Source organism: Xenopus tropicalis, chromosome 8 (genome assembly GCF_000004195.4).
Source record: "Xenopus tropicalis strain Nigerian chromosome 8, UCB_Xtro_10.0, whole genome shotgun sequence".
Taxonomy (NCBI): Eukaryota; Metazoa; Chordata; class Amphibia; order Anura; family Pipidae; genus Xenopus; species Xenopus tropicalis.
This window is the reverse complement of record NC_030684.2, coordinates 117,103,517-117,117,816: the sequence shown is the minus strand read 5'-3', so window position 1 is coordinate 117,117,816 and position 14,300 is coordinate 117,103,517.

Genomic DNA, 14,300 nt, shown 5'->3' with positions numbered 1-14,300 from the left:
ATAAATACACAGGGAGTAAGTGCCATGTGGTATGAGACACAGTAGGAAGGAGGTCCCTGCCCCGTAGAGCTTACAATCTAAGTGGTTGGGTAACATACCGGCACAAATTGGAAGGTAAGAGTGCACCAGGTATGGGCATTTGCCCTTAAGCGCAGGACTAGGCAAAATAATGTTTTAGTGCCCCAGAAGGTAACAGCTGAGCTTTTTCTTAAAGAGAGTGGGTAAGTTTTCCCTACGGAGGGATTCAGGGATAGAGTTCCAGAGGTAAGGAGCAGCGAGATAGAAAGGTTTAAGACAAGAGAGCGCAGTGGGTGTGGATGGTGTAAAAAGACGGAGGCTCTGAGAGGAGCGGAGGAGACGACCAGGAACATGCAGGGAGACCAGTGAAAAAATGTAGTGAGGAGCAGAGGAGTGAAGGGCTTTGAATTTTAGCAGAAGGATTTTGTAAGCTGTCCTTTGCTTGACAGGCAGCCATGCTAGTGAGCTTAATTGAGGCTGAGCAGGTTCCCTCTTAGGAAAGAGCGGGAGGATCCTGGCAGCAGAGTTTAAGATTGATTGCAGGGGAGAGAGGTGGGAGTCTGGGAGGCCGGTTAGTAGGAGATTGCAGTAATCTAAGCGGGAAAGGATAAGGGCATGTACAGTATTAGTGTTTTAGCTGTTACTTATGAAAGAAAGGGACGTATTTTGGCAATATTGCGGAGGAATATTCTGCTTTGCGTTCCATGTGAAGATAATTCATCATAAGGGTTGGCATGGTCTTGTGGCTGTTAACAGTCGGATGATAAGCAATGGCAATTAAACCTTAGAAAAACTGAAATGAATGCATATGAGAGGCCAAGCATTTCATATAACATATAATGGGCATATACAGTGGTGTGAAAAACTATTTGCCCCCTTCCTGATTTCTTATTCTTTTGCATGTTTGTCACACTTAAATGTTTCTGCTCATCAAAAACCGTTAACTATTAGTCAAAGATAACATAATTGAACACAAAATGCAGTTTTTAAATGAAGGTTTACGTTATTAAGGGAGAAAAAAAACTCAAAATCTACATGGCCCTGTGTGAAAAAGTGATTGCCCCCTTGTTAAAAAATAACTTAACTGTGGTTTATCAATTTCAATTTTCAATTTCAATATCAATTTCTGTAGTCACCCCCAGGCCTGATTACTGCCACACCTGTTTCAATCAAGAAATCACTTAAATAGGAGCTACCTGACACAGAGAAGTAGACCAAAAGCACCTCAAAAGCTAGACATCATGCCAAGATCCAAAGAAATTCAGGAACAAATGTGAACAAAAGTAATTGAGATCTATCAGTCTGGTAAAGGTTATAAAGCCATTTCTAAAGCTTTGGGACTCCAGCGAACCACAGTGAGAGCCATTATCCACAAATGGCAAAAACATGGAACAGTGGTGAACCTTCCCAGGAGTGGCCGGCCGACCAAAATTACCCCAAGAGCGCAGAGACAACTCATCCGAGAGGCCACAAAAGACCCCAGGACAACATCTAAAGAACTGCAGGCCTCACTTGCCTCAATTAAGGTCAGTGTTCACGACTCCACCATAAGAAAGAGACTGGGCAAAAACGGCCTGCATGGCAGATTTCCAAGGCGCAAACCACTTTTAAGCAAAAAGAAAATTATGGCTCGTCTCAATTTTGCTAAAAAACATCTCAATGATTGCCAAGACTTTTGGGAAAATATCTTGTGGACCGACGAGACAAAAGTTGAACTTTTTGGAAGGTGCGTGTCCCGTTACATCTGGCGTAAAAGTAACACAGCATTTCAGAAAAAGAACATCATACCAACAGTAAAATATGGTGGTGGTAGTGTGATGGTCTGGGGTTGTTTTGCTGCTTCAGGACCTGGAAGGCTTGCTGTGATAGATGGAACCATGAATTCTACTGTCTACCAAAAAATCCTGAAGGAGAATGTCCGGCCATCTGTTCGTCAACTCAAGCTGAAGCGATCTTGGGTGCTGCAGCAGGACAATGACCCAAAACAAACCAGCAAATCCACCTCTGAATGGCTGAAGAAAAACAAAATGAAGACTTTGGAGTGGCCTAGTCAAAGTCCTGACCTCAATCCTATTGAGATGTTGTGGCATGATCTTAAAAAGGCGGTTCATGCTAGAAAACCCTCAAATAAAGCTGAATTACAACAATTCTGCAAAGATGAGTGGGCCAAAATTCCTCCAGAGCGCTGTAAAAGACTCGTTGCAAGTTATCGCAAACGCTTGATTGCAGTTATTGCTGCTAAGGGTGGCCCAACCAGTTATTAGGTTCAGGGGGCAATTACTTTTTCACACAGGGCCATGTAGGTTTGGATTTTTTTTCTCCCTAAATAATAAAAACCCTCATTTAAAAACTGCATTTTGTGTTTACTTGTGTTATCTTTGACTAATAGTTAAATGTGTTTGATGATCAGAAACATTTTGTGTGACAAACATGCAAAAGAATAAGAAATCAGGAAGGGGGCAAATAGTTTTTCACACCACTGTATATGGCCAAATGAACGATGGCAGCATCTTCAACGTAGGATGATTTAACGTGGCAGAGCCAAGCTTACCAATATGGAGCGAACTGAAGAATAACTGCTCTTGCTCCATATACAGAAAATATTTGCAAATATACACAAAGCCAATTATCCATTACTAACTTGAACAACAGAGTGGGGCTGAAACAGGTGATGGAGGATTTTAGGACCGCAAAACACTTGGCAAAAAATAAGCAATTAGTTCCAATCCAGCTAGAGAGCCAGAGCAATCCAAGTGCAAGGACTGCATTAGTTGCATGCCATGTGGTGCACATCCAACGTTTCACCAAAGATAAGGGTGACCATGAAAAATATGGCTTGTCTGAAAAGTTTTCCCACCATTGTGCAGTGTGCAACTTTAAACCAGCATAATACAGAAATCTGTTGTGGTCTGTACGTGCTTGAATTGTTTTTGTTATGTGATAGTGTTTCCTGATTGTGGTTTTACTATACCTGTTATTTAACTATATTGCTACAACTGTTAACATAGATGTCATGGGAGATTCCATATAAAAACCAACACCACCAACCACACATCCCACTGTCTAAGCATTAATCAATCTCTGTAATTGGCACTGTCAATATTGTTTTCTACATTGCTATGTATTACAACATTCCAGTCCATGGCCTCGTCCTTTAACTGTGTGCCAAAAGGCATTTGCTTGTGGATGTGCTGCAAAAGTTTCTTTCCCATGTTCTAATTGGGTTTCTTTGACATTTCATCCTTACTTGGCAAACCTCAGCGCCAGACTAAAACGTCTTTTAGGGATATTTTTTTGCATATAAGTGTGGGTTTGTCTGCCTTGGTTTTATTCCCGTAAGGATGATTGGATTACTAGAAATGAAGTCCTTTCTCCATCTATATGCAGAAGGGGTTTGAAAGCTATGTAACTAGCTGTATTTTTCTGTTATTTATTCAGCGTGATGTCTGATGTACTATACTGGTGAGCTGCCAAAATGCAAAAAAAAAAAAATCATTCAAAGTAATAGGAAACATATGTTGGGAAAGAAAGTTCAGAAAAATATAGCCTTTCAAAGGTCTACCCTGGATTTAATGTATCAGGGCTTTAAATAAACAGAGTTGCTATTTATTCACTGAATTTTGAAACCTTGGAAATTCCGTCCAGGTTCTTATGAGGAACAAACAGTACTGGAGACAATGGTATTCATAATTAGTCATGTTCTACATTTTTACTAAATATGTTTAATCATTTTATACCCAAAATAGCAAAATATTTTCTTTGGAGATTCACAGGACAGCAAAATACAGTCAAGGGATTAACATGACCTATGGAAATGGCTTTACCTGTGAGCCACATTCAAATGTAGAAAGAGTTGGGGAGCAACACAAACATAAAAAAGTTCCTGGGGTGCCAAATATAGATTGTTATTGGCTATTTGGTAACCCCTATATGGACTGGCGGGGAAGGGGGGTTGTTTGGCAGAACACCTGGTTTTTATGCAGTCAAAACTCACTTCCAAGTCAGGAATTAAAAAATAAGCACTTACTTAAATGCTACTAGGTGCAACATTCAAGAGGTTGGTGAGCAACATGTTGCTCCAGAGCCAATGGTTGGGGGGCTCATTTCAGTTCTTAAACTTCTAATTCCAAACAAAGCACAAAGTTTTGTTCAAAGCCAATGGGCAAAAAGTGTGATATGATTAGAAACATGAAATTATAGGGAATTGTGTGTGGTAAGGATCTTCGCTGTCAATCGGCTGCTGTATCTGTGGGCTGGTATATTAAAACAACTAAAGATAACAAATATGGTAAGTACCGTGGTCAATTTTGAACACAGGCATATTAGTTGACCATAAGACTGTTGCACCCAAGCCCTGTGCCTCAGGTACATCATTTATAGCCAATTCTTTGGATGCAGCTATTTAATCTATCCACACACTGTATTTCTGTTCAGCCACTATGGTACTTTTTATCTATACTGGTCCAACAATTAATGCATATGTTTTTTCATTTCACTGATTTTTAACCATGCTGTATGATTGTATATAAACCTTGAACTGACAAACTCTGAGAAGCTCTCACCTAAGTTTAATGTTGTTATAATGAGATCAAATGATTCAAATTCTAGATAAGTACAATTATGAACATCATGTTTGTGAATATTGGAGACAGACCTAAATGATTGTTAAAAGAATCTGCTCATCTGAACCAGAATTAACTGGGTAATCAACTGGGGATGCGACAGATGCTATGAGCTGAACTAATGCTAAAAAACGACACAACTACGGGTTAGTAGACACAAGGTCATAAACATTGGGGTGTAAATTGCATTGCAAGAAAAGCATATAACAAATTTTAATAAAAGAAAGACAAAACATTACATCGGAGAGCAAATCTTATGCTGTGTGTCTTCTTCACCCGTAGGTATCTTGCTGATCAGAAAACAAAGAAAAACAAACTATAAAAAGAAACAAGTTATAGAACATCATAGGATATAGTAAAATCTTTCAGATTATATAATGGTTGCTATACCTTGAGGCATATAGATAGCACAAAAGCAGCAGAGAGGAGGGTCAAGAAGAATAATAATATAAGTGTTTGATTGCGATAAAAGAGTGGATAAAAATGTGGGTGGGTATCCCAAATATGTGCATAATTAAACAGCCAGGCCATGTATTTCCCACAGATCCAAGACTTTTAGATATTGGGAAATATTATTAGAAAGAGTGGCTATCCCATGTTCAAATTTCCTTTTAGAGTTTACCCGATTATTTCTGTCAAAGTAGGTGCAAAAGAAATTTTCCATTTAGAAGCAATAGTCAAGCGTGTGGCTGGTTGATTAAGGTTTGACCACTGTCAGGAATAGTGTCCCCAATAGCATCATAGGGAGATCTAAGGGGATTGGACGAGAGAATATTTGGCTTAAAATGTTTGCTACTTCCTACTATATTGATGTAAATCCACAAGTAAATGGATGCCACATTTTTTACACAGATTGTATTTTAGCAGCTAAGATTTCATCTGCCATGTTCCTTAGTGACTACTTTTATTATAAAAGGCAAATATAGGCCTGAAATGTTAAGGATCACGGTCTGTGCAAGGATGGAATTAATAAAGTCATGTAGTCCTGTCCAGAATTGCTGGCTCCCTGGCTACCTTTGAGCAACTACATTTTAATGGTGTTAGTGGCAACATACTGTCTTGTTATTACCGATGGCTTGTCCAAAAGAAACCTGCATGCCAAAGTGACTTAGAGGATGCAGTGTTTGTCACTTTTAGATCTTCTTTTTGCTTCTGTTAAAATCCCCATTGGCCTACAGTATATTCTGGAAAGAGATGTCCATAATACACTGACATTGTAATTGATTGGATGGGTAGATAGAAAGAAATAGAAAGAAGTGTGGCCCTACCTCATTGGTTAGTGACCAAACCACATTAGTTGGCGATGGAGTTATCCTTGGCCAATGGCAATAAAATACTGAAGTTCTTGTGCCTTATTCACACTACTTGGCACATGGTCTTGCACCTTCATTAGCCAATGAGGTCCACGTTGTACAGTGATTGTGCACAGAACAAAAAGTGCACAAAAATAAGAAGGAATATGAACACCCACACAATTTACTTCTGAATATTAATATTTATGCCCTGCCACTTGCTGTTTTTTTTAAACAATGTTGGTTAAAGATCAATAATGACACTTACTGTATGTCCGGTGCTCACCCAACTGAAGCCAACTGTGCGTGTAGTCCTGTCGGTACTAATTCTACGTTTAAAAAAAAAAGACACAGCATAGAGTGTTGTTGTTGTTCTGTTTTCCACAGTATTGTAGGGGAGAACTTTGATTTCTCTTTTCCCAGAAGTCCTAAAATTTAGAACAATGTGTGGTTCTGATTGTGCCAGAACATTCAATGAATAATGGGGTTTTACTGACTTGGCCAGTTTCTATTTTGAAACATTTTATTGTTTACAATAGATTTATATTTTTTTTCCCAAGGAAAGACTTTTCTAGGGCACTTTTGTAGGCTGTGGTGTTGATAAAGCATAAAAATACTGGCAAACCTTGAAAGTGTTACCAAGATTCACAAGTGTTTAAATACATGTATATAGTACATGTCAGAGCACAATAAATCTTTTTATGGTGTTTTATCCCTGTGGAACCCATGAACCCGTGTGGTGTCTGGGGGCGACAAATGTTGATATATAAGAGGTTGTCATCAGTTTTTAAAGGGGATCTATCATTTGCTGATGGGGTGTTAATATTTTAACTTATCACTGTTTATATCTGATTTAATTCAGTGTCCGTGTATTTATATTTTTTGTATCTTTATTGCACTTACCATTTACTTCCATTTAGATATGTGAAAGCTGTCTGAATCAGCTCTAACTGATAGCAGGACAACTAATGCAACCCATTAAATAGTAAGGAACAACAACATACCCTTGTTTATTTTTACTGTATTCTAAAGGTGGCCATACACAGGCAGATTAAAACTGCCGATTCAGGCACTTAAGACTCATTCGTCAGCTTATCTGCTCATCAATGGGGCCCTCCGACAGGCATACCTGGTTGAAATTCTCCAGATGACGCTTGCACAGGTTTGATTTTTCCTGTTGGTTCGAGGCGATGACAGCATCAACTTATTCATGTGGGGCTCACTCTGACAGCTCATATTTCCACCATTGTAATCCCATTGTTTGGCCCTAGGGTATGGCATACATGCCATGACGGTTGGGCAGTATGGTCATTCAAACTACCCGACTAAATCACACCTGACCTCACACCTGTTTTGGTAACTGTTTTAGAGAAAGAAACTGCAGTGAGTATAAAGCCCATGTGTTCATCCTACATGGCTATGGAACATTTCAGGTGCCCCAGGCACTTACACAGTGCTGTCAATACCTGAGCATAAAGTCATGGAGTTAGGAGTTAGTCATACATTAAACATACATCCAGATTATAAACAGGTTGGCCATTATTATTATCCTTTATTTATATAGGATTCAATGACCCCATTATTATTATCCTTTATTTATATACAGTAGGCTTTACCTTTCTATACAGTCAGATTTGTCAAGAGCCAATTAACTCTCCTGTATGTTTTTGGAAAGTGGAAGGGAATCATAGTGCCCGGAGGAAACCCACACAAGCCTAATGAGAACATCCAATTTTCTGGTTGGAATTGAACCTAAGACCCCAGTACTATGCCACTGTGCTCTATGGTTCATGACATATGCCCACCTACAGTATTTCTCAAAAGCGACACACTTGCTTGTGGAGGCAGCACCGGAGAGTAAACAGTCCCACATCTGACAATGGCCTTAAGGCACAAATTTCTACATATAATTTCCATCATTCATTTTTGTTTTGGGAAATACCAGATATGACTGAGCTGGAGAAACCACTTAAGCGAATGCTAAACTGTCATTAATCCACATGTCTTATATTGCACGTGAGAGAGAACGAAGTGACAAGGAAACTATTTCACTGGAGTCAACAGTGGAGTAGTTAAAGAAAAAAAAAAGAGAAAATGAACCCCTCTTTTAGCATGTTGAAGTGTTTTAAAATGGGGTAGTCCCTTGAGTGCTTATGTATTTAATATTTCAATGACCTGAAACAATAGGAATCGTACCAGATTATGGAAAAACACACACAAATACTTTGTGACTACCACCTCCCTGAACCATCTGACTTTAACACTGGAATATAATTACAATGATCACTGAAGCCATAATTAACATCAGCTTATACAGGAAAGTGTAGGAAGTCATCACTTGGAGGGGTTCCAGTGATGACTTTCTACACTTTCCTGTATAAGCTGATGTTAGTGATATCATCCTTATATCCTTATATCATATTACGTTTTTTGGGGAAAAGTACATTTAAATATTTGTAGCTCATCTGTGGCCCCTTACAATGCCCTTTAGTGGCAGTGTCTAGGAAAAGGGGGTGATGATCCTGACATTACCAAAGGGATCCTACAATGAAACTAGAAGGTGACCATACAATCATACTTTTTGCCGGAACCCTAACAGGGACCACTTCTTGATATATAAATAGAAGTGTAACTTTTGTATCAATAGATACCCTACAAAAAAGTCACCCATTCTTTCAAGTTGGTAAAGGTCAAAGCAACCATCAACACACCCCCTATAAACCTATGACACTTCATTCCTCAAATCTGGGATTCGGGGTTTTCAATGCATAAAGCATATGAATGTAAAGCTTTCAATGGTATACTATTCCTTTAAAGGAAAACTATACCCCTAGAATGACTACTTAACCAACAGATAGTTTATATCATATTAAGTGGCCAAACTGGAATATACTTATCAGTAAATATTGCCCCTTTATATCTTTTCCCTTGAGCCACCAATTAGTGATGGGCTGTTTGCTCACTCAGAGATCACATGACCAGAAAAAGACAGAACCTTGCTCATTAATTGGCTAAAATGTTTTCTATCTAATGGCACATACCACTACAAAAGGATATTTTTATGAAAATGGTTTATTTAGATGAAGCAGGGTTTTACATATGAGCTGGTTTATGCAATATATTTTTATAGAGACCTACATTGTTTGGGGGTATAGTTTTCCTTTAATAGGCTGCTGTATCCCACCAACCTCTGCCAGCCCTCCCCTATTCCAAACCTTGAACTTAGCACATGTGCAGTTGTACCATCTAAAGACTTGCACTGGCCAAAATGGCAGTCCCAAACAGGATTATAAAAGTTCAATTTCTGTAATATTTGTGCTAAATTATTGTTTGAGGTAAGGCTGAGGTACTACTGAATAAGATACTGCTTGTTAACGTTCCTTGTCCTTTCATTTTTAAAAAAAAAACTCCGGCTGAAACTCACAAATTACCAAGTGTCTCAAGAGATTGTTTTTAGCCTTCAATTCAGCAATCAGTTCCAGATTACCGATTTTATTTTATGCTCCACTTCAAGAAAACATACAGGGATAAAGTAAGGTTTTAGGAACACTTTTGAGCTATGAAGGGATTCTTTGTTCAATAGAAAATGCATGGATTTTTCCAGAGCTATAAAATAATGAATGCAGTTCTCTTGACATCCACATATTATTGCACTTAAAGACATTTCCTCACAGATGCACTTTAGGTAATTCATTTCCAGAGACCCTTGCACTGCTGAGATTGATTTTTTTTCTCTCTTTCTGATTAACCATGTGCTTTTTTGAAACAGAGTAAGCGGAGTATAGCTGTATAGTTCAATTAGTAGCTGTAAAGAGAAATTACTCTTTAAAAGAAGGCTGTCATTACCCAATTTTCTCCATTGATTTAATAATTCTATTAATTATATGAAGTAGTCCTGTTTAATCCTGTTGAATATTTTTTATACAGTTTAAGGGACAAGCTTCAACAATGATACCCGGTCGTCCCTAGACCTTACAAGCAGTATAGATAGCTTACTTTCTAGCTGCAACGACTCCCTTTAGGCATCAATACATGGGCTTCTAAATATGCACACAGGAGCCTGCAGACAAAAGGAGCACAATGAGTTGTATGAGTTGCCAACAGTGATTGCTTATATTGTAAGCTCTACAATATAGAGCTGCTGTATCAGTCATTCAGAACATTCTCCCCAAATCTTAGCCTAAATGGTCATCAGGCAAAGCCCTCCTGCAACTGATCCGAGCTTCAAAGATAAGAAGGATGGGGGAAGCCCAACAGTTTGGAAACCATTGCATTAAATAAAACAAATGATTTTATAGAAACTGTTCTTATTGTTTTTCTACTTAATTCTGGAATAGGGTCAAACTGACCACATGAGTACCCAAGGTCCAAAACTAGACAATGGTCTTTGGCAGGGGTCCCCAACCGTTTATATAAATGAGCCACATTGAAATGGAAAAAGTAATGAGGAGCAACACAAGCATGGAAAAAGTTCCAGGAGTGCCAAATAAGAGCTATGATTGGCTATTTGGTAGCCCCTATGTGGACTGGCAGCCTACAGAAGGCTCTGTTTGGCATTATACTGGGTTTTTATGCAACCATAACTTGCCTCCAAGTTAGGAATTCCCAAATTAGTACCTGCTTTGAGGCCACTACGAGCAACATCCAAGACGTGGTGAGCAACCAACCATGCTAATATGATGCTAAGATACCTTGTGTGACTGATGTGACTGGATCAGTGCATAAAATTGGGACAGGGTGCTAAAATTTGTATGGAACATGTATTCTAGGGATAAAGGTATGTTTATTACTATTGAGTATATGGGCTCACTCTAAATCCATGGACAAAAGTGCCCTGGGCCAGTGAAAACTCAGCTTTTTATGCTACTTGGCATGCTGGGGGCAGAAGAGAAAAATAAAGAAGCAGAAAAGATGCTCCTTCTGTGGTACCTTGGACTGATGCATGGGGGCTTAGGTAAAAAAATTATATTCATGGTGGGGGGGGGGGGGTGCCAAACATTTTTACCACGTTCCAAAGATTATGCCTTTCTTCTCCATTAAAATCACATGACTTTAAAGGTTTAGATTCAGTTTCGATAAGAACTGATAATTTGTCTGACTCCTGCAAAAAGTACTTCAATTTGTACCAATGCCACACCAAATGCTTACTTTTAAATGTTTACTTGATGCAGAATTGCAAGTCTTATTTTAATTTTTTTTAAATCACATGACTCATAACAGGAAAGTGCAGCAAGCATTCTGGGTCTTTCTTCTAGAACAGTGATCCCCAACCAGCGGCTCAGGGGCAACATGTTGCTCCCCAACCCCTTGGCTGTTGCTCTCAGTACCCCCAAACCAGGTAGTTATTTTTATATTCCTGACTTGGGGGCAAGTTTTGGTTGAATAAAAACAAGATTTACTGCCAAATAAAGCCCCCTGTAAGCTGATAGGGTGCATAGAGGCCCCTAATAGCCAATCTTAGCCCTTATTTGGCTCCTCCATGAACTTTTATGGTGCTTGTGTTGCTCTCCAAGTCTTTTTACATTTGACTGTGGCTCACGAGTAAGAAAGTTTGGGGACCCCTCATTGAGAGCATGTAATGGTTCCAGCACCTAATTTGCAGGGGTGTTTTAGCAACTACATGGACACTGGCTTTTACAATGAGCAACAAATATCAAATAATATAGCTGTGAGCAAATAAGCAATATCTGGGTTCCAAAGGGACTCTTAAAAAAGGATGATTAATCATCAGTACCCACCCAACATTAAGGGTCCTTCAATCTAGTTTACGTTATTACTATCTCTACATTCTGTTATTAGTTGGCTTTTTTTCATTTATAAAGAACCCATGGCATCCACTTAAAATATACTCCACACTAGCTATGCACACAATAACTTGAATACAGCAGTGACTTCCATATGAGCCAAAGTGTTGCTTGCACTCCCCTTTGCCTTCAGTAATAAGAAGCATCTCACGCACAAGTCACTTCATCTCCGCATTCCCAACAGGCCTATATATATATCTATCATAACCTAATGCAACATATATACATCTCAATATAAGTAAAACTGAAAAACTAGGGTCCTGTTTTAGAGAGGTGCCTGGGAATTAATTGCCGGCAGAGCTTTGAACCATTTAAGCCTCAACCCTCCTGTACTATTGCATCTTCTATAATTAGACCCAAACATAAACAGCTGCTGTATAACTTTAGGAAAGTCTGTTCCTAGTTAAAATGGACCTTTCTACGTATTTGTCTCTGTTTTTATTTATTGTCAAAGTGCCACATGGAATCCAGGTGGGTTTATATTATTGCATTTATTTCAAAACAGACATTAAAATGTACTCTGAGTGTTGTAATTGATTACACAAGGAAAGCCCAAATCCATTTCAATACTGCTAGTCCCTTGAGCCAGAGACGAATTTAGAAATGTTCTTTTGCTGCACAGTGGGTATTTTTTTTTCTTTTGACGAGTTTTGCATTTCGGGAAATGACTTCAGTCATGTAGGTTTTACTGTGCCTGACGTTGAAATGACTGCAGGCAGAAGTGTGGGCTTTTCTGTTTGTTATTTTCAAGTCTGTGAAATGTACTAACTGCTGTGGTGTTCTGATGATGTTTTCCTTTAGCTATGTTCTATTCCTCTCCTAAATCTCTCAAAAGAAAAAGAGAACATGAATGCATAAATGAGATTTAATGTATAAGGAAACCCATTCTTGTCATTGAATACTGATGCATTTTAGATGAATGATGTGGTATTAATGCAATAATTAAAATTATACAGTCAAATTAGGATGGAGCACCAAAAGTCAAGTTGCTACCTGTTTTTCTTTATGTCATGACTCCATTCCTGGGCCAAGCTAACCAGGTGCCCTATACAACCCGGGAAGCCACCCCGTCCTGCTGCCACTGTGCTCATTGGAATACATCCATTTGTTGGCACAAACAAAACACACAAGGGTCCTGACTAGGGATAACCACCATTTCACAATCGGCATGTGCCTCTCCTGTTTAACCCTAGTTCCGGCCATGCATGATGCAGCAAATCTCTGCCAAAACATTCTTTAGGCCAGTGATCCCAAACAGTAGACTGCAAGCAACATGTTGCTCACCGCTCCCTTTGTTGTTGCTCCCAGTGGTCTCAAAGTAGGAGCCCATTTTTAAATTTCTGTCTTGGAGGCAAGTTTTGGAAGCCCAGAGACAGTTTTAATCCAAGCAGAGCCTCCTGCAGGCCAGCAGTGCACATGGGGCTACCAAATCACGGCCCTTGGCATTCCCAAAGACCTTTTTTTTTTCTCTGCTTGAGTGGCTCACCGACACTTATTTTATTAAAAAATGTGGCTCGTGAGTAAAAAAGGTTGGGGATCCCTGGTCTAGGCAGTCAGGTTAGTTTTTTTCAGTTTTCCAGCACCACAAAAATAGTGCACTTTGAATAAAACAGTATATCCTTAGTAAATCGTACTGGCAGATGGTACTAGAGGATTTCCAATGCAACCAGTATTCCAGTAAGGAGGCCATCTCCCATAGTCTATTTTAAGCAAATAAATCCAATTTCTCTGTAATAATAAAACTGTACCTTGTACTTTATGGTAACTTATCTGCATGAACCCTTATTGTGGACATAACAATTCTGTCAAGTATGATTATGATTTTGAGTATTTCACATTGTAGCACTATAGTCACAATTCCAGCATAATTGCAGGCATGGACACATTTGTGAGTTTTTATGAATCGCATGCAAGTTGCAGTCTAAACTGTCAAGATTGGCCTTTTCATGCCACTCATGTCAAAATGCCATTTGTGTGGAATTCTTTTGCTGCAAGTCTGTTGCCTGTTGTTACAACCGATTGTGGGAGCCCCGGTACTGCCATGTTCAGGGTGGCCATAGATCCAGGGCTCCTTTGTTTCAATAGGTGCACTCGCTTTCAGTTCAGCAGAGCAGGTTAGACAGATGCAAGGTCCAACTATCCAGCAGCGCAAAATGCGTGTTTGAATAGAAGTACCTGTAATGAATGTTGTCAATACATGCAACGTTTACATCTATTTTAGCACAACTGCACTTGCGCCTTGTCGCTTACCATTGTGTTGTGCAAAGTATGGCTTCATGCCTGCACTTTATAAACCAAAATGGACCATTATACTGTGCTGTTTGGTTGAAGAAAAAAGATTAATATTTAGCATATATATATATATATATATATGCGCAAGAACAAACGGAGCACACCCTATAGTGGTTCAAACGCCCAGAGTGCTGGCAAAAAAACAGTAATATAGAGACAGGGAGCCGCACACACAGGGACTTTGCAAAAAAAAATGCGTTTATTTAGAAAAAAAGGGCCAACGTTTCGAGCACCAACTGTGCTCTTCCTGGTTTGTCTCTGAGGAAGAGCAC